Source organism: Bufo gargarizans, chromosome 1, assembly GCF_014858855.1.
Source record: "Bufo gargarizans isolate SCDJY-AF-19 chromosome 1, ASM1485885v1, whole genome shotgun sequence".
Lineage (NCBI taxonomy): Eukaryota > Metazoa > Chordata > Amphibia > Anura > Bufonidae > Bufo > Bufo gargarizans.
This window is the reverse complement of record NC_058080.1, coordinates 236,508,545-236,530,322: the sequence shown is the minus strand read 5'-3', so window position 1 is coordinate 236,530,322 and position 21,778 is coordinate 236,508,545.

Below are 21,778 nucleotides of genomic sequence, written 5' to 3'. Positions count from 1 at the left end.
GTCCAACTACAAGACAGCTGAGAGAGGCTAACGAGATGAGGAACTGAAAACCAAAACAAAGAAAGCTCAAGGAGGAGGTTCTGAAAGGCATCTGTCAGAGCTTCTCAGATGTCTGGTTGTGACAGTACCCCTCCCTCTATGAGTGGACTCCGGACACTCAGAGCCCACCTTCTCAGGATGGGACCTATGGAAAGCCCTGATGAGACGAGTGGCCTTAATGTCCGTCACTGGGACCCACATCCTCTCCTCAGGACCATAACTGTCACGGACGGTGTACAGGAAACAAGGCAAAGCAACATGCATAAATGACTCGCTGGATCCAAAAGCTAAGGAACAAAAGGGAGACCCCTGCAGAAGACCTGGCACTTTCCCTGGCTGTTCAGCCTAGGCAAAGATCTGAATGGTGGAGGTTTGCATATCCACGTACCTTGACTATATAATCCCTGAGCACCCTACAATAGTGAGGGGACACGACCACCGGCTCCCTACACAAGATACGGAGGGAGTCAGGGTCACCTGGGATCCAGCAAACAGAAAATAACAGATAAATGTTCAACACTTAACTTTGTAGCAGAGAGGAGAACAAGATCAGCATGCACACACACTCCAGGAAGAAGTATAAGCCGCCCAGAAAAGCATTCTGGGGAGGAATTTAAAGGGAAGCAATTAGTCCAACACATGACAGCTGAGAGAGGCTAACGAGATGAGGAACTGAATACCACAACAAAGAAAGTCAAGGAGGAGGTTCTGAAAGGCCTCTGTCAGAGCTTCTCAGCTGTCTGGTTGTGACAGTACCCCTCCCTCTACGAGTGGACTCCGGACACTCAGAACCCACCTTCTCAGTATGGGACCTATGGAAAGCCCTGATGAGACGAGAGGCCTTAATGTCCGTCACTGGGACCCACATCCTCTCCTCAGGACCATACCCCTCCCAATGAACAAGGTACTGAAGAGAACCGCGGACAACACAAGAATCCACAATCCTAGAGACCTGAAATTCAAGATTCCCATCAACCATAATCGGAGGAGGAGGCAAAGGCGAGGGTACAATGGGTTGAACATAAGGTTTCAATAAGGACTTATGAAAAACATTATGGATCTTCCAAGTCTGAGGAAGATCAAGACGGTATGCAACAGGATTGATGACAGACAGGATTTTGTAAGGCCCAATAAACCTAGGACCCAACTTCCAGGAGGGAACCTTCAATTTGATATTCTTGGTAGACAACCACACCAGATCACCAACATTCAGGTCCGGACCAAGCACACGTCTCTTATCTGCCACACGCTTATATCTCTCACTCATGCTCTTTAGATTATCCTGAATCTTTTGCCAAATAGATGACAAAGACGAGGAGAATCTGTCCTTATCAGGTAAACCAGAAGACCCCTCTCCCGAGAAAGTCCCAAACTGCGGATGAAACCCATATGCACCAAAAAATGGTGACTTATCAGAGGACTCCTGACGACGGTTATTTAAAGCAAACTCAGCAAGGGACAAAAAAGAACACCAATCCTCTTGATTCTCCGTCACAAAACAGCGCAGATATGTCTCCAGATTCTGATTGACGCGCTCTGTCTGGCCATTCGACTGCGGGTGGAAAGCAGAAGAGAATGACAACCGAACCCCCAAGCGAGAACAGAAAGCCTTCCAGAATCTGGAAACAAACTGCGTGCCCCTATCAGAGACTATGTCTGAAGGAATACCGTGCAATTTGACAATGTGATCAATAAATGCCTGCGCCAGCGTCTTAGCATTGGGCAAACCAGGAAAAGGGATGAAATGCACCATTTTGCTAAAACTGTCCACCACCACCAGAATCACAGTCTTCCTCGAGGAACGAGGCAGGTCCGTTATGAAGTCCATGGACAGATGTGTCCAAGGACGGGAAGGAATGGGTAAGGGAAGGAGAGGACCTGATGGCCGTGAATGAGGGACTTTGGCACGAGCGCAAGTCTCGCAGGCTGCCACAAAACCCTCAACCGACTTACGAAGCGCAGGCCACCAGAATCTCCGAGCGATGAGATCCAGTGTGGCTCTTACCCCCGGGTGCCCAGCAAGGACCGTATCGTGGTGTTCTTTAAAAATCTTGTGTCTTAAAGCGAGAGGCACAAACAACCTCCCAGGAGGACAAAGATCAGGAGCCTCTGACTGGGCTGCCTGCACCTCTGCCTCCAATTCAGGAAAAAGAGCCGAGACCACCACACCTTCAGCCAAAATGGGACCCGGGTCTTCAAAATTCCTGCCTCCCGGAAAACAACGTGACAGGGCATCTGCCTTCACATTCTTAACTCCAGGGCGGAACGTGACAACAAAATTAAACCTAGAAAAGAACAAAGACCATCTGGCCTGTCTCCGGGTTCAGACGCTTGGCTGACTCCAAGTAGGCCAGATTTTTATGGTCAGTAAATATGGTAATAGGGTGTCTGGCTCCCTCTAGCCAATGGCGCCATTCCTCAAAAGCCAACTTGATGGCCAACAATTCCCTATCTCCCACATCGTAATTTCTCTCTGCGGAGGAGAGTTTTCTTGAGAAAAAGGCACACGGTCGCCAATTGGCAGGAGAGGAACCCTGAGACAAGACCGCCCCCACACCCACCTCAGAAGCATCAACCTCAACTATGAAGGGTAAAGAAACATCAGGTTGCACCAAGATGGGAGCGGAAGCAAAACTCTCCTTGATATCAGAAAAAGCCTTACGCGCCTCTACTGACCAAGAAGAAAAATCTACCCCCTTTCTGGTCATATCAGTGAGTGGTTTAACAATAGAGGAATAATTCAAAATGAACTTCCTGTAATAATTGGCAAAGCCCAAAAAATGCATCAGCGCCTTCTGATTCTCAGGAAGCTCCCACTCAAGCACAGCGCGGACCTTCTCGGGGTCCATGCGAAAACCAGAAACGGAGAGAAGAAACCCCAGAAATTGAATTTCTGGAACCGCAAACACACATTTTTCCAGTTTCGCATATAATTTATTCTCCCGCAGGATGAGCAAGACCTGACGTAAATGTTCCTTATGAGTTTTGAAATCGGGAGAAAAAATCAAAATGTCGTTCAAATACACCAATACAAATTTTCCCATCAAATGATAAAAAATGCTGTTCACGAAATGCTGAAAAACGGCTGGGGCATTCATCAAACCAAAAGGTATAACCAAATTTTCAAAATGGCCCTCAGGGGTATTGAAGGCCGTCTTCCATTCGTCCCCTTCTCTGACCCTGACCAGGTTGTATGCCCCTCTTAGATCTAATTTGGAAAAGACTTTAGCCCCAACAACCTGGTTAAACAGGTCCGGGATCAGAGGAAGCGGATAAGGGTCACGAATTGTGATACTGTTCAGCTCCCTGAAATCCAGACAAGGTCTTAAAGAACCATCTTTTTTCTTAACAAAGAAAAACCAGCGGCAACAGGTGACTTCGAGGGTCGTATGTGTCCTTTTCTCAGACTCCCAGAGATATAAGCACGCATAGCGATCCTCTCAGGTTGGGAAAGATTGTATAAACGAGATTTAGGCAGCTTGGCGTCTGGGATGAGATTAATAGGGCAATCGTACTCCCTGTGCGGGGGCAAATCCTGGACTCCACTCTCAGAGAAGACATCCGAAAATTCAGAGAGAAAAGATGGTACAGTCTTAGTAGCAACCTCAGAAACAGATGTCGTGAGGCAATTCTCTCTGCAAAAGTCACTCCAACCATTTATTTGCCTCGCTTGCCAATCAATGGTGGGGTTATGCTTAGTGAGCCAGGGCAGCCCCAACACCAGAGGGGTAGGCAAACCGCTAAGGACGAAACATGACACATCCTCAACATGAGCATCACTCACAATTAAACGGATATTGTGAACTATGCCCTTTAATGATTTCTGAGAAAGTGGAGTGGAATCGATAGCAAAAACAGGAATATCCTTTCCCAAAGTGCGCACCTGGAAACCATGAGTTATCGCAAATTGATTATCAATGAGATTGACCGCTGCTCCACTATCCACAAAAATCTCACAAAAAATGTTCTTGCTCTCTAGCGCCACCCTAGCCGGCAGGACAAAACAGGAACTACAAGCAAACGGAAAACCTTCAATCTCCGCCTCAACCCTGCCAATAGTAACAGACGGAACATTTTTAAAAGATTTTTTCCTGTTTGTTTCTTTATTACTCCCAGAAAACTGCCTGAATCTCCTAGAGGGACAAATATTTGCCAAATGATTTATACCTCCACAACAAAAACAAACCCTCCCATGCGAGCTGAATCTTCTATTGTCAGAAGCAATCAACCCCAGCTGCATGGGCTCCTGCTCAGAAGGGGCTGACAGCGACTGAGACCCCTGCGCACAGAATGGGACCGCTGCACTGTCCTGGGACTGAGTATGACAGGAAGGGGACATCTCTCCTCTCTCTCTAAGACGCCTGTCAATACGAACGGCCTGAGACATAGCAGAGTCCAAAGAAATAGGCCTCTCATGAAAGGCAAATGCATCTTTCAATCCCTCTGAAAGACCATGGCAAAATTGACTTCGGAGTGCAGCATCATTCCAACCAGTATCAACTGCCCATCTCCGAAATTCTGAGCAGTATATTTCTGCGGATTGTTTACCCTGGCATAATAGACGTAGTCTAGACTCAGCCAGAGCAATACGATCCGGATCATCATATATCTGACCCAGGGCTAAAAAGGATTCATCCAATGAACGGAGGGGCCGTGCCCCCACCGGCAGCGAAAAGGCCCAGGACTGAGCGTTATCCCTGAGCAGCGATATGATGATCCCCACCCTCCGTTCCTCATCACCAAAAGAATGGGGAAGTAGGCAAAAATGGAGTTTGCAAGCCTCTCTAAAACGCACAAAATTCTTACTACCCCCGGAGAACTTATCCGGGAGCGAGATCTTAGGCTCAGAACAAGCTCCATGAACGCAAGCTGAACCAGTCACTTGAAACTGAGAAACAGTCTTAGGCTACTTTCACACTTGCGTTAGGAGCGGATCCGTCTGGTGTCTGCACAGACGGATCCGCTCCTATAATGCAAACGCTTGCATCCGTTCAGAACGGATCCGTTTGCATAACTGTTTATTTCAGATCTGATTTTTCACTTCGGAAAACTCAGATCCGACAGTATATTCTAAACACAGAAGCGTTCCCATGGTGATGGGGACGCTTCATGTTAGAATATACTGAGAACTGTGTACACGACTGCCCCCTGCTGCCTGGCAGATGCTGCCAGGCAGCAGGGGGCAGACCCCCCCCCTCCTGTATTTAACTTATTGGTGGCCAGTGCGGCCCCCCTCCCTCCCCAGTATTAAATATGACCAGTGCGGCCTCCCCCTCCCTCCCTCCCCATTATTAAATATGACCTGTGCGGCCCCCTCCCTCTATATTTATTGGTGGCCGGGCCAGTGCGGATTCCAAGTATTGTGAGCAGTGCGGCCTCCCCTCTCCCCCCCTAATTAAAATCACCCCCCCCCCCCCCATCATTGGTGGCAGCGGAGAGTACCGATCGGAGTCCCAGTTTAAATCGCTGGGGCTCCGATCGGTTACCATGGCAACCAAGACGCTATTGCAGTCTTGGCTGCCATGGTTACTTGGCAATAAATACAAGCATTATACTTACCTGAAGAGCTGCGATGTCTGACCGGCCGGGAGCTCCTCCTACTGGTAAGTGAAAGGTCTGTGCGGCGCATTGCCTATAGCACAGACCTGTCACTTACCAGTAGGAGGAGCGCCCGGCCGGTCAGACATCGCAGCTCTTCAGGTAAGTATAATGCTTGTATTTATTGCCAAGTAACCATGGCAGCCAAGACTGCAATAGCGTCTTGGTTGCCATGGTAACCGATCGGAGCCCCAGCGATTTAAACTGGGACTCCGATCGGTACTCTCCGCTGCCACCAATGATGGGGGGGGGTGATTTTAATTAGGGGGGGAGAGGGGAGGCCGCACTGCTCACAATACTTGGAATCCGCACTGGCCCGGCCACCAATAAATATAGAGGGAGGGGGCCGCACTGGTAATATTTAATACTGGGGAGGGAGGGAGGGGGAGGCCGCACTGATCATATTTAATACTGGGGAGGGAGGGAGGGGGAGGCCGCCGCACTGGTAATATTTAATACTGGGGAGGGAGGGGGAGGCCGCACTGGTCATATTTAATACTGGGGAGGGAGGGAGGGAGAGGCCGCCGCACTGGTAATATTTAATACTGGGGAGGGAGGGGGGCCGCACTGGCCACCAATAAGTTAATTACAGGAGGAGGGGGGGGGGTCTGTACACAGTTCTCAGTATATTCTAACATGAAGCGTCCCCGTCACCATGGGAACGCCTCTGTGTTAGAATATACTGTCGGATCTGAGGTTTACGATGTAACTCAAATCCGATGGTATATTCTAACATAGAGGCGTTCCCATGGTGATGGGGACGCTTCAAGTTAAAATATACCATCGGATCGGAGAAAACTCCGATCTGATGGGGACTCCTGACTTTGCATTGAAAGTCAATGGGGGACGGATCCGTTTGAAATTGCACCATATTGTGTCAACGTCAAACGGATCCGTCCCCATTGACTTGCATTGTAAGTCTGGACGGATCCGTTTGGCTCTGCACGGCCAGGCGGACACGAAAACGCTGCAAGCAGCGTTCAGGTGTCCGCCTGCTGAGCGGAGCGGAGGCCAAACGGTGCCAAACTGATGCATTCTGAGCGGATCCGCATCCACTCAGAATGCATTGGGGCTGTACGGATCCGTTCGGGGCCGCTTTAGAGAGCCTTCAAACGGAACTCACAAGCGGAGCCCCGAACGCTAGTGTGAAAGTAGCCTTACGGAGATCTGCTACCTCCAATGAAAGACCCTGGAAGCGTTCAGCCAAAAGTGAAACCGGATCCATGCTTGAGACGGTTTTGGCGGCTTATAATGTCACGGACGGTGTACAGGAAACAAGGCAAAGCAACATGCATAAATGACTCGCTGGATCCAAAAGCTAAGGAACAAAAGGGAGACCCCTGCAGAAGACCTGGCACTTTCCCTGGCTGCTCAGCCTATGCAAAGATCCGAATGGTGGAGGTTTGCATATCCACGTACCTTGACTATATAACCCCTGAGCACCCTACAATAGTGAGGGGACACGACCACCGGCTCCCTACACAAGATACGGAGGGAGTCAGGGTCACCTGGGATCCAGCAAACAGAAAATAACAGATAAATGTTCAACACTTAACTTTGTAGCAGAGAGGAGAACAAGATCAGCATGCACACACACTCCAGGAAGAAGTATAAGCCGCCCAGAAAAGCATTCTGGGGAGGAATTTAAAGGGAAGCAATTAGTCCAACACATGACAGCTGAGAGAGGCTAACGAGATGAGGAACTGAATACCACAACAGTATTAAGTCTGGACGGATCCGTTTGGCTCCGCACAGCCAGGCGGACACGAAAACGCTGCAAGCAGCGTTCAGGTGTCCGCCTGCTGAGCGGAGCAGAGGCCAAACGGTGCCAAACTGATGCATTCTGAGCGGATCCGCATCCACTCAGAATGCATTGGGGCTGTACGGATCCGTTCGGGGCCGCTTGTGAGAGCCTTCAAACGGAACTCACAAGCGGAGCCCCGAACGCTAGTGTGAAAGTAGCCTTACGGAGATCTGCTACCTCCAATGAAAGACCCTGGAAGCGTTCAGCCAAAAGTGAAACCGGATCCATGCTTGAGACGGTTTTGGCGGCTTATAATGTCACGGACGGTGTACAGGAAACAAGGCAAAGCAACATGCATAAATGACTCGCTGGATCCAAAAGCTAAGGAACAAAAGGGAGACCCCTGCAGAAGACCTGGCACTTTCCCTGGCTGCTCAGCCTATGCAAAGATCCGAATGGTGGAGGTTTGCATATCCACGTACCTTGACTATATAACCCCTGAGCACCCTACAATAGTGAGGGGACACGACCACCGGCTCCCTACACAAGATAGTCAGGGTCACCTGGGATCCAGCAAACAGAAAATAACAGATAAATGTTCAACACTTAACTTTGTAGCAGAGAGGAGAACAAGATCAGCATGCACACACACTCCAGGAAGAAGTATAAGCCGCCCAGAAAAGCATTCTGGGGAGGAATTTAAAGGGAAGCAATTAGTCCAACACATGACAGCTGAGAGAGGCTAACGAGATGAGGAACTGAATACCACAACAAAGAAATTCAAGGAGGAGGTTCTGAAAGGCCTCTGTCAGAGCTTCTCAGCTGTCTGGTTGTGACAATAACCCTCCCAATGAACGAGGTACTGGAGAGAACCGCGGACAACACAAGAATCCACAATCCTAGAGACCTGAAATTCAAGATTCCCATCAACCATAATCGGAGGAGGAGGCAAAGGCGAGGGTACAATGGGTTGAACATAAGGTTTCAATAAGGACTTATGAAAAACATTATGGATCTTCCAAGTCTGAGGAAGATCAAGATGGTAGGCAACAGGATTGATGACAGACAGGATTTTGTAAGGCCCAATAAACCTAGGACCCAACTTCCAGGAGGGAACCTTCAATTTGATATTCTTGGTAGACAACCACACCAGATCACCAACATTCAGGTCCGGACCAGGCACACGTCTCTTATCTGCCACACGCTTATATCTCTCACTCATGCTCTTTATATTATCCTGAATCCTTTGCCAAATAGATGACAAAGACGAGGAGAATCTGTCCTCATCAGGTAAACCAGAAGACCCCTCTCCCGAGAATGTCCCAAACTGCGGATGAAACCCATATGCACCAAAAAATGGTGACTTATCAGAGGACTCCTGACGACGGTTATTTAAAGTAAACTCAGCAAGGGACAAAAAAGAACACCAATCCTCCTGATTCTCCGCCACAAAACAGCGCAGATATGTCTCCAGATTCTGATTGACGCGCTCTGTCTGGCCATTCGACTGCGGGTGGAAAGCAGAAGAGAATGACAACCGAACCCCCAAGCGAGAACAGAAAGCCTTCCAGAATCTGGAAACAAACTGCGTGCCCCTATCAGAGACTATGTCTGAAGGAATACCATGCAATTTGACAATGTGATCAATAAATGCCTGCGCCAGCGTCTTAGCATTGGGCAAACCAGGAAAAGGGATGAAATGCACCATTTTGCTAAAACGGTCCACCACCACCAGAATCACAGTCTTCCCCGAGGAACGAGGCAGGTCCATTATGAAGTCCATGGACAGATGTGTCCAAGGACGGGAAGGAATGGGTAAGGGAAGGAGAGGACCTGATGGCCGTGAATGAAGGACTTTGGCACGAGCGCAGGTCTCGCAGGCTGCCACAAAACCCTCAACCGACTTACGAAGCGCAGGCCACCAGAATCTCCGAGCGATGAGATCCAGTGTGGCTCTTGCCCCCGGGTGCCCAGCAAGGACCGTATCGTGGTGTTCCTTAAAAATCTTGTGTCTTAAAGCAAGAGGCACAAACAACCTCCCAGGAGGACAAAGATCAGGAGCCTCTGACTGGGCTGCCTGCACCTCTGCCTCCAATTCAGGAAAAAGAGCAGAGACCACCACACCTTCAGCCAAAATGGGACCCGGGTCTTTAAAATTCCTGCCTCCCGGAAAACAACGTGACAGGGCATCTGCCTTCTTAACCCCAGAGCGGAACGTGACAACAAAATTAAACCTTGAAAAGAACAAAGACCATCTGGCCTGTCTCGGGTTCAGACGCTTGGCTGACTCCAAGTAGGCCAGATTTTTATGGTCAGTAAACACGGTAATAGGGTGTCTGGCTCCCTCTAGCCAATGGCGCCATTCCTCAAAAGCCAACTTGATGGCCAACAATTCCCTATCTACCACATCGTAATTTCTCTCTGCGGAGGAGAGTTTCTTCGAGAAAAAGGCACACGGTCGCCATTTGGCAGGAGAGGAACCCTGAGACAAGACCGCACCCACACCCACCTCAGAAGCATCAACCTCAAATATGAAGGGTAGAGAAATATCAGGTTGTACCAAGATGGGAGCGGAAGCAAAACTCTCCTTGATATTAGAAAAGGCCTTACGCGCCTATACCGACCAGGAAGAAAAATCTACCCCCTTTCTGGTCATATCAGTGAGTGATTTAACAATAGAGGAATAATTCAAAATAAACTTCCTGTAATAATTGGCAAAGCCCAAAAAACGCATCAGCACCTTCTGATTCTCAGGAAGCTCCCACTCAAGCACAGCGCGGACCTTCTCGAGGTCCATGCGAAAACCAGAAGCGGAGAGAAGAAACCCCAGAAATTGAATTTCTGGAACCGCAAACACACATTTTTCCAGTTTCGCGTATAATTTATTCTCCCGCAGGATGAGCAAGACCTGACGTAAGTGTTCCTTATGAGTTTTGAAATCAGGAGTAAAAATCAAAATGTCATCCAAATACACTAATACAAATTTTCCCATTAAATGATAAAAAATGCTGTTCACGAAATGCTGAAAAACGGCTGGGGCATTCATCAAACCAAAAGGCATAACCAAATACTCAAAAAGCCCCCCAGGGGTATTGAAGGCCGTCTTCCATTCGTCTCCTTCTCTAACCCTGACCAGGTTGTATGCCCCTCTTAGATCTAATTTGGAAACGACTTTAGCCCCAACAATCTGGTTAAACGGGTCCGGGATCAGAGGAAGCGGATAAGGGTCACGAATAGTGATACTGTTCAGCTCACTGAAACCCAGACAAGGTCTTAAAGAACCAACTTTTTTCTTAACAAAGAAAAAACCAGCGGCAACAGGTGACTTCGAAGGTCGTATGTGTCCTTTTCTCAGACTCTCAGAGATATAAGCACGCATAGCGACCCTTTCAGGTTGGGAAAGATTGTATAAACGAGATTTAGGCGGCTTAGCGCCTGGGATGAGATTAATAGGGCAATCGTACTCCCTGTGCGGGGGCAAATCCTGAACTCCACTCTCAGAGAAGACATCCGAAAATTCAGAGAGAAAAGGTGGTACAGTCTTAGTAGAAACCTCAGAAACAGATGTCTTGAGGCAATTCTCTCTGCAAAAGTCACTCCAACCATTTATTTGCCTCGCTTGCCAATCAATGGTGGGGTTATGTTTAGTGAGCCAGGGTAGCCCCAACACAAGAGGAGTAGGTAATCCGCTAAGGACGAAACATGACACATCCTCAACATGAGCATCACTCACAATTAAACGAATATTGTGAACTATGCCCTTTAATGATTTCTGAGAAAGTAGAGAGGAATCAATAGCAAAAACAGGAATATCCTTTCCCAAAGTGCATACCTGGAAACCATGAGTTATCGCAAAATGATTATCAATGAGATTGACAGCTGCTCCACTATCTACAAAAATCTCACAAAAAATGTTCTTGCTCTCTAGCGCCACCCTGACAGGCAGGACAAAACAGGAACTACAAGCAAATGGAAAACCTTCAATTTCCGCCTCAACCCTGCCAATAGTAACAGATGGAACATTTTTAAAAGATTTTTTCCTTTTTGTTTCTTTATTACTCCCAGAAAACTGCCTGAATCTCCTAGAGGGACAAACATTTGCCAAATGATTTATACCTCCACAACAAAAACAAACCTTCCCATGCGGGCTGAATCTTCTATTGTCAGAGGCAATCAACCCCAGCTGCATGGGCTCCTGCTCAGAAGGGGCTGACAGCGACTGAGACCCCTGCACACAGAATGAGACCGCTGCACTGTCCTGGGACTGAGTATGACAGGAAGGAGAGATCTCTCCTCTCTCTCTAAGATGCTTGTCAATACGAACGGCCTGAGACATAGCAGAGTCCAAGGAGATAGGCCTCTCATGAAAGGCAAATGCATCTTTCAATCCCTCTGAAAGACCATGGCAAAATTGACTTCGGAGTGCAGCATCATTCCAACCAGTATCAGCTGCCCATCTCCGAAATTCTGAGCAGTATATCTCTGCGGATTGTTTACCCTGGCATAATAGACGTAGTCTAGACTCAGCCAGAGCAATACCATCCGGATCATCATATATCTAACCCAGGGCTAAAAATAATTCATCCACTGAACAGAGGGGCCGTGCCCCCTCCGGCAGCGAAAAGGCCCAGGACTGAGCGTTACCCCTGAGCAGCGATATAATGATCCCCACCCTCCGTTCCTCATCACCAGAGAAATGGGGAAGAAGGCGAAAATGGAGTTTGCAAGCCTCTCTGAAACGCACAAAATTCTCACTACCCCCGGAGAACGTATCCGGGAGCGAGATCTTAGGCTCAGAACAAACTCCATGAACGCAAGCTGAACCGGTCACTAGATACTGAGAAAGAGTCTTACGGAGATCAGCTACCTCCAATGAAAGACCCTGGAAGCGTTCAGTCAAAAGTGAAACCGGATCCATGCTTGAGACGGTTTTGGCGGTTTATAATGTCACGGAAGGTGTACAGGAGACAAGACAATGCAAAATGAATATATGACTCACTGGATCCAAAACTAAGGAACAAAAGGGAGACCCCTGCATAAGACCTGGCACTCTCCCTGACTGCTCAGCCTATGCGAACACCCCAATGGTGGATGATCGCATATCCTCGTACCTCGACTATATAACACCTGAACACCCTACAATAGTGAGGGGACACGACCACCGACTCCCTACACTAGACACGGAGGGAGTCAGGGTCACCTGGGATCCAGCAAACAGAAAATCACGAATTAATGTACAACACTTATCTTGTAGAAGACTGGGGAATAGGATCAGCATGCACACACACTCCAGGAAGTTGTATAAACCGCACACTAATGCATTATGGGGAGGAATTTAAAGGGATGCAATCAGTCCAACTACAAGACAGCTGAGAGAGGCTAACGAGATGAGGAACTGAAAACCAAAACAAATAAAGCTCAAGGAGGAGGTTCTGAAAGGCATCTGTCAGAGCTTCTCAGATGTCTGGTTGTGACAGTCTATTTTGAGTCTAACCTCAACCACATTAACTGTGCATGGCCTTGATCTCAAATACCAGCTTTAAAGCCTTAGTGACTGTTCACACTGTACCTGCATTCTTCCTGCATTTCTGGTGCATTTTTTATATCCTGAGCTCCAGGTGCCTGCACCAGAATCACTGACCCCAGTGGTCAGCTGCCCATTAAATCGGGACTGGTTACTAACTCGCAGTCAAGTCCAGTTCCCTGTGTAGAGATTAAAGCGGGAATGCTAAGGAAGAACCAGAATAACGCCTTTAGGATTAACCCTACTCACAACTGCTTAGTGGGCAAAGTGGGTCCACACCCACTGATTCATATTAGTTTCACACCAAAAATAACATTCTTTTACCCATGTTAGTGAATGCATAGTTCAAAGACATTTTACTGTAAACATTGCATTGTCATACCTGTGATAGTGAATGCATTACTGCATTAAACCATATAGTTTAAAGCGATTTTACTGCAAATATTACATATTTACAGCCATGATAGTGAAGTCATAGTTAAAAGTAGCCATACAGCTGATCAGTTGCTAAAGTATGTCAAGCAGTAAACATCCTGCTGGCTGTCTCCACGTGCCAACATCAACTGGGCAAGTTGGTCATCAACAATAGCGGCAACATACAGGTCACGCTGCAGTTGGAGAAAATAACACATGCTCCCTGCATGGTGCATGTGAAAATTTTAGATATGCAACATTTTTTCAGATGATGCTGGCCATGTCCAGGAGACTTTCCTCCAATTTCAGCCATTCTGCCATTATTTTGTAGCAAACAATGCCCTCCTGAACTTGCAGAATGGACTGCCACTGCATGACTTGATCCACAATGTTCCAACTCGTTAAAATTCCACCTTACATATGCTATAGCATCTGTATGAGTGGCATAAAGTGGTAAATGATTTTATCATGCAATAGACCACCTCAATTTATGCTGTCAATTGCAGCGTAAACAAATTCATCCCATGATTGTTGTCTTTGAGTAGACACTTAGGCTGATGAAACAAGGGGTAGTGGAAGAAGAGCAGCTTACGTATCTTGTTATAACAAGCAGCAGAAGCCACAGCAGCAGCAACCAGTTCAGTATCATCAACATAATGGAGAAATAGTTCCATGTGCCGTCTCTGTAGGCTAATGCAAATAGAGATGTATCGCCTGAAAACGCAAGGTTGGTCCTACATGGCCTTTCATCATCCTGTTCCATGATGGTATCCATCATGGACTTCTGGGTAGACAAATTGGAACAGTGTCCAGAAATGGCCCAGTATCCTTTGTCTATACTGTCTTGTCCAGCCTCTAGTATCATCTCAGAAAGTTTTTTTTAGCTAGGCAAGTGGCATTGTGACACCTAAATGGACAAATTTGTCCTCCACCATTGTACAAAACATTGCTTCTGTCAAAATGAATGTACATGGATCTGTGAGGATGTTCAACCACCTATGACTGATGCCAATGAATTGATCTGCTCTTGCTGCTGCCACCATCATGCCACTGCTTATGTCTATCTGCCTACCATCATGTTCGGTAGTGTATGGCTGGTGTTGCTGCCATTATGCACAGCTGCTGTCTGCCTTTCTACCATCATGTTCCATACCATATGGCTGCTGCTGCCGCAACCTCAGCTGCTGCTTCCTGGTGCTAATCTGCCTGCCACTTCCATTACCCCTGCTGTCACTACAATTATTGCTACACATCAACCACCACTACTGCCCCTAAGCAGCTGCACATACATTTACTGCCTTGTCTGTTCCATGCTGTGCTGCTACTGCTGGTACTATTGTGGCCACATAAAAAAATTATTGATGAATAGGACCAGAAACACATTTCAATAAATTTGCTCATTTCTACTACATATACAGGTCCTTCTAAAAAAATTAGCATATTGTGATAAAGTTCATTATTTTCTGTAATGTACTGATAAACATTAGACTTTCATATATTTTAGATTCATTACACACCAACTGAAGTAGTTTAAGCCTTTTATTGTTTTAATATTGATGATTTTGGCATACAGCTCATGAAAACCCAAAATTCCTATCAAAAAAAATTAGCATATCATAAAAAGATGGAAAATTTCAGCCCGCACAACCCCTAGCAGGTGCAGATTGCTGTGGCGAAATAGAGATATAAATGTAAAAACACAAAATGCAATCGCACACTGCAACCAGCACTCTGCCCTGCCTTTATGCTGGATGTTGAATAAGGCATTGGTGTACATTTTGGCCAAAGCGTAATAAGCCACTCACCACGTCAAGGTCACCTTCATGAGTGGTGAAATAGAGATATAAATGTAAAAACACAAAATGCAATCGCACACTGCAACCAGCACTCTGCCCTGCCTTTATGCTGGATGTTGAATAAGGCATTGGTGTACATTTTGGCCAAAGCGTAATAAGCCACTCACTACGTCAAGGTCGCCTTCATGAGTGGGAAATAGAGATATAAATGTAAAAACACAAAATGCAATCGCACACTGCAACCAGCACTCTGCCCTGCCTTTATGCTGGATGTTGAATAAGGCATTGGTGTACATTTTGGCCAAAGCGTAATAAGCCACTCACCACGTCAAGGTCGCCTTCATGAGTGGGGAAATAGAGATATAAATGTAAAAACACAAAATGCAATGGCACACTGCAACCAGCACTCTGCCCTGCCTTTATGCTGGATGTTGAATAAGGCATTGGTGTACATTTTGGCCAAAGCGTAATAAGCCACTCACCACGTCAAGGTCGCCTTCATGAGTGGGGAAATAGAGATATAAATGTAAAAACACAAAATGCAATCGCACACTGCAACCAGCACTCTGCCCTGCCTTTATGCTGGATGTTGAATAAGGCATTGGTGTACATTTTGGCCAAAGCGTAATAAGCCACTCACCACGTCAAGGTCGCCTTCATGAAGGCGACCTTGACGTGGTGAGTGGCTTATTACGCTTTGGCCAAAATGTACACCAATGCCTTATTCAACATCCAGCATAAAGGCAGGGCAGAGTGCTGGTTGCAGTGTGCGATTGCATTTTGTGTTTTTACATTTATATCATGAAAAGGTTCTCTAAACTAGCTATTAACCTAATCATCTGAATCAACTAATTAACTCTAAACACCTGCAAAAGATTCCTGAGGCTTTTAAAAACTCCCAGCCTGGTTCATTACTCAAAACCGCAATCATGGGTAAGACTGCCGACCTGACTGCTGTCCAGAAGGCCATCATTGACACCCTCAAGCAAGAGGGTAAGAAACAGAAAGAAATTTCTGAACGAATAGGCTGTTCCCAGAGTGCTGTATCAAGGCACCTGAGTGGGAAGTCTGTGGGAAGGAAAAAGTGTGGCAGAAAACGCTGCACAATGAGAAGAGGTGACCGAACCCTGAGGAAGATTGTGAAGAAGGACCGATTCCAGACCTTGGGGGACCTGCGGAAGCAGTGGACTGAGTCTGGAGTAGAAACATCCAGAGCCACCGTGTACAGGTGTGTGCAGGAAATGGGCTACAGGTGCCGCATTCCCCAGGTCAAGCCACTTTTGAACCAGAAACAGCGGCAGAAGCGCCTGACCTGGGCTACAGAGAAGCAGCACTGGACTGTTGCATGTCATTCGGAAATCAAGGTGCCAGAGTCTGGAGGAAGACTGGGGAGAGGGAAATGCCAAAATGCCTGAAGTCCAGTGTCAAGTACCCACAGTCAGTGATGGTCTGGGGTGCCATGTCAGCTGCTGGTGTTGGTCCACTGTGTTTTATCAAGGGCAGGGTCAATGCAGCTAGCTATCAGGAGATTTTGGAGCACTTCATGCTTCCATCTGCTGAAAAGCTTTATGGAGATGAAGATTTCATTTTTCAGCAAGACCTGGCACCTGCTCACAGTGCCAAAACCACTGGTAAATGGTTTACTGACCATGGTATTACTGTGCTCAATTGGCCTGCCAACTCTCCTGACCTGAACCCCATAGAGAATCTGTGGGATATTGGGAAGAGAAAGTTGAGAGACGCAAGACCCAACACTCTGGATGAGCTTAAGGCCGCTATCGAAGCATCCTGGGCCTCCATAACACCTCAGCAGTGCCACAGGCTGATTGCCTCCATGCCACGCCGCATTGAAGCAGTCATTTCTGCAAAAGGATTCCCGACCAAGTATTGAGTGCATAACTGAACATAATTATTTGAAGGTTGACTTTTTTTGTATTAAAAACACTTTTCTTTTATTGGTCGGATGAAATATGCTAATTTTTTTAGATAGGAAATTTGGGTTTTCATGAGCTGTATGCCAAAATCAATAAAAGGCTTGAACTACTTCAGTTGGTGTGTAATGAATCTAAAATATATGAAAGTCTAATGTTTATCAGTACATTACAGAAAATAATGAACTTTATCACAATATGCTAATTTTTTTAGAAGGACCCGTACATTAGATGGTCAGCTGGTCGAACCAAAATTGGTGGGTTCAGCAACATTTATCTAAAGTGTATGGTGCGCTAAACACCTCATGAACCTGTACTGAAAATAGGGTTGACATAGAGATGCATTAAACTTCTACTGTACTGGATGCATTATTTCATACAAATATTGCAGTAAATAAAATGTGCATACTCTATCATACTCTTTATGCACATAGGTATGCTCTCCTAGAAGTACCCAGTACCAAAACCTCATCTAATACAGTAGCTCACCTCTACATTAGAGGTAAAGGTGCTGTAGGTAGGCAGTGAACTTGCAAACTCCTAAAGTCCATTGCAGTTCACCACTCCAATAACAGAGACTGGGTTCATGATAGAGATGGATAATTAGCATAGGTGTATGATTTCAATGTTAGTGGCCACTGCCTTTCATGCAATTTCCAGATGTTAGTAACATCCACATCTCTAGTGGTGGCACTTGTTACAGAAATTAGTATACCACTCATTACAATGAAAAACGTCATTTTTAAACCTAGCCCACCATTCAAAAACTTGCAATTGGTTAATAATAGAAGAAAAAATGTAGACAAAAATATATAGAGCAAGAGTTAAGGGAACAAAACTGTGTTTAGAGCTACAGCGTTACTGCAAAACTTGAGACTGGGTATGGTTTTGGAAAGCCTTACTATTTCCAATTTATTCATGATGTATAAAACATGTCTGCTGGTTTGCTGCAGTTGAATATTCATTCCATTGTGGTAAATAGGAGATATAAAGATACATTTCAGGAAATGCCATTCTAACAGTGTGCTTAGTTTTCAGATGTAATAGATTATGAAGTAATAAATAGCGACACAGTAAATAAGTTGAATGCATGAGTTTTGCCTTGTTTAGTTACAGTGTTTAGAAAATTCTCTTTTTCTAATTATACTTTTCAATTCTCCCTTTTCTAGAGTGCACCTAATTTAAGGTATTAATCCAGTTATGTGAAAGTTTTATGGAAGCTGAAGTTTTAACACATATAGTACAGTGTCCATGAACTTGTGTACATTTAAAAGGGAGCCTGCCATATCGAAAATGCTGCCTGATCTGTAGGCAGCATATTATAGAGCAGAAGGTGCTGAGCAGATAAATATATAGAGAAAAGATTCAGTATACAGACTCATGCACAAGACTGTATCTGTTTTTGCGGTTTGCAAAGTCCAGATCTGCAAAACACGGATACTGACTGAGAGCCTGCCGCCATTTTTTTTCTCTTGCTAAATCATTCTATCCTTGTCTGCAAAATGGACAAGAATAGGACATGTTCTATTTTTTTGCAGGGGAACAGAATGGACTTACAGATGTGGACAGCACATGGGTATGCTGTCTGCATTGAGATGAAAGGGTCGACATCGGCAAAAATGTGACCAAAACTACAGCCCTGTGCATGAGCCCTAACATGTAATTTATTGATCCAAATCTCTGCTCTTTCTGGATGTAGGAGTCCAGTAGGTTGGACCACCTCCTGGACTTTTTATCAGGTCACAATGTCGAAGCCCATCGCAAAAATAATAATTTAGCCCCCTTTAGGTTCTCTTCACTCCTAACCACCGAGGATATGACATTGCCCCAATCCTTTTTCAGTACATTTTCCACTTCCTCAAAGGGGTTGTCCACCTTTTGGGTGAATTTGCTAAACCTTCCTTCTGGCCAGACCTACAAAAGAGAAGCATATTTACCTGCTTCTCACCCTGCTCCTTGGCTCTACATTCTCGACTCCCTCGCTTGGGTCCCCTGCTGTCAAGATCCGCTTAGACACAGTTGAAGCCAATCAGTGGACATAGTGATGACCTGTCATAGCTGCAGCCAGTGATTAGCTGCAGCAGTATCAAAGCAAATGACAGCGGGGACCTGAGTCAGGCAGCAGAGGATGGGGGTTAAGAAGCCAGAAACCAGAAGCAGGGAGCAGGTAAATATGATTCCTTTTTGTAGGTCTGGCCAGAAAGGAGGTTTTTCAAGAACCAAAAACAGTGGCCAACCACTTTAACTAGTACCATTTCAACCCCTGTGTAGATTGCGTTCTTGTTCAGATTCTTCTCATTTTCTATAATAGGCATTAGGCCAAATTGGAATAAGCACTGTCTCCATGACACACAAACACACACAATCGCTACAGGCTGACCTAGATAAACTAGTCATATGGGGCAAAAAATGGTGGATAAGACTCAATGTTCATACTGTAAGTGTGTGGTTATACAAAATTTGTAAAATTGTATTTGGATGATTGCCGAATTTCTCCAAGAAATTAGCTTCATTCTAACTTAATTCATCTTGAAGTGCGTTAAATCAGCTATAGCCCGGCCTGTAGTTAAACTGTAGGGAGAGTGTTTTTCGGTGTACATCACTTTGCATTTCAGCAACATGCACAGCTAGTCCTTTCTGGTAGTGAAACAGTTACTGTGACAGGCAGGTCTCATATACAGTATATGGACGTACACATTGTCATACAGACCACCAACAGTCCTAGCTAATCCCTAGCTAAACCAAATAAAAAGCATATATCATCCTTCAGTAAAGGGAAAAAAAAAAACACTGTGCGCCCTTCCAGGAGCTGTGTTTCAATGACTCTTTAGTGGAACAAAGGAAGGACATGGAGGCAGTGTCAATAAAGTAGTGGAGGTAAAAAAGTTTCTTTTAAGCCATGTTGTGGCAGTGCAAACACATGCTTTTTATTCACTTCTGTTATCTGTAGAATGACTGTGCATCACTACGGTATTAGGCCTCATGCACACAACCGTTTTTCTGGTCCGCATCCGAGCCGCAGTTTTGGCAGCTCGGATGAGGACCTATTCACTCCAATGGGGCCGCAAAAGATGCGGACAGCACTCTGTGTGCTGTCCGCATCCGTTGCCTGGTTCAGAGGTCTGCAAAAAAAATATAACATGTCCTGATTAGAGTTGAGCGAACACCTGGATGTTCGGGTTCGAGAAGTTCGGCCGAACATCCCGGAAATGTTCGGGTTCGGGATCCGAACCCGATCCGAACTTCGTCCCGAACCCGAACCCCATTGAAGTCAATGGGGACCCGAACTTTTCGGCACTAAAAAGGCTGTAAAACAGCCCAGGAAAGAGCTAGAGGGCTGCAAAAGGCAGCAACATGTAGGTAAATCCCCTGCAAACAAATGTGGATAGGGAAATGAATTAAAATAAAAATTAAATAAATAAAAATTAACCAAAATCAATTGGAGAGAGGTTCCATAGCAGAGAATCTGGCTTCCCGTCACCCACCACTGGAACAGTCCATTCTCAGATATTTAGGCCCCGGCACCCAGGCAGAGGAGAGAGGTCCCGTAACAGAGAATCTGTCTTCATGTCAGCAGAGAATTAGTCTGCATGTCATAGCAGAGAATGAGGCTTCACGTCAGCCACCACTGCAACAGTCCATTGGCATATATTTAGGCCCAGCACACACACAGGCAGAGGAGAGAGGTCCCGTAACAGAGAATCTGGCTTCATGTCAGCAGAGAATCAGTCTGCATGTCATAGCAGAGAATCAGGCTTCACGTCAGCCACCACTGCAATAGTCCATTGTCATAAATTTAGGCCCAGCACCCAGGCAGAGGAGAGAGGTCCCGTAACAGAGAATCTGGCTTCATGTCAGCAGAGAATCAGTCTTCATATCATAGCAGAGAATCAGGCTTCACGTCACCCACCACTGTAAGAGTCAATTTTCATAAATTTAGGCCCAGAACCCAGGCAGAGGAGAAAGGTCCCGTAACAGACAATCTGGCTTCATGTCAGCAGAGAATCAGTCTTCATATCATAGCAGAGAATCAGGCTTCACGTCACCCACCACTGTAAGAGTCAATTTTCATAAATTTAGGCCCAGAACCCAGGCAGAGGAGAAAGGTCCCGTAACAGACAATCTGGCTTCATGTCAGCAGAGAATCAGTCTTCATATCATAGCAGAGAATCAGGCTTCACGTCACCCACCACTGTAAGAGTCAATTTTCATAAATTTAGGCCCAGAACCCAGGCAGAGGAGAAAGGTCCCGTAACAGACAATCTGGCTTCATGTCAGCAGAGAATCAGTCTTCATATCATAGCAGAGAATCAGGCTTCACGTCACCCACCACTGTAAGAGTCAATTTTCATAAATTTAGGCCCAGAACCCAGGCAGAGGAGAAAGGTCCCGTAACAGACAATCTGGCTTCATGTCAGCAGAGAATCAGTCTTCATATCATAGCAGAGAATCAGGCTTCACGTCACCCACCACTGTAAGAGTCAATTTTCATAAATTTAGGCCCAGAACCCAGGTAGAGGAGAAAGGTCCCGTAACAGACAATCTGGCTTCATGACAGCAGAGAATCAGTCTGCATGTCATAGCAGAGAATCAGGCTTCACGTCAGCCACCACTGCAACAGTCCATTGTCATAAATTTAGGCCCAGCACCCAGGCAGAGGAGAGAGGTCCCGTAACAGAGGATCTGGCTTCATGTCAGCAGAGAATCAGTCTGCATGTCATAGCAGAGAATG